The sequence below is a fragment of the Octodon degus genome, unplaced genomic scaffold (genome assembly GCF_000260255.1).
Source record: "Octodon degus isolate 3935 unplaced genomic scaffold, OctDeg1.0 scaffold00010, whole genome shotgun sequence".
NCBI lineage: Eukaryota > Metazoa > Chordata > Mammalia > Rodentia > Octodontidae > Octodon > Octodon degus.
In genome coordinates this window covers 568,015-568,680 of record NW_004524586.1, presented here as the reverse complement: position 1 = coordinate 568,680, position 666 = coordinate 568,015, and positions in this window count along the sequence as shown.

Genomic DNA, 666 nt, shown 5'->3' with positions numbered 1-666 from the left:
TAAAGTGTGCCGGTTTCTAGATCCGTCTTACAGAGGAGGGAATCCGGGTTGCAGGGATTGCCTTAGGGAGGAATGAAAGCCTGCAGGAAAGCGGGCAGCCGCGGCAGAGCGACCTTGACCCTGAGGCTGCTTCAGCGGCCCCAGCTCAAAAGCCCAGCATGCGGCTCACTGTTTCCTGAGCCAAACGCCTGCAGCTTTCACCTTTCACTTTGATCATAGTTCTGTGAGTTATTTCTTTTCTTGTCTTTTTGGTAACAGGAACTGAGCTCACAGTGCCTGCCAGGCAGACATTGTGCCACTGAGCTATAGCCCCAGCCCAGCCCAGCTACTCGTTTTCTGACTGTGTGCTTTAGTTTTAATCTAACCTTTTTGTTGTTGTTTAAATGTATTTAGGACCGGGTCTACAGGGTGCACAGGGTCTCACTAGTAGAGCAGACTCGTAGGAATGCTGCTGCTTTCAGCCTCCCAGCGCGTGCCGGGATTACAGGTGTGCACCATTGTTGTTGGGAGCCTTTGATGCCGGTAACTGATTCTACGTGCGAGGGTAGGATGAGGTCTCATTGCCTAAAGCTGTCAATCTTCCTCAATCAAGAAAAACATCCTGCCTGAACATTCTGGGCTATTAGTTGCTAGGAAACTGTGTCTTTAACTTTGCAAAAGTATAAA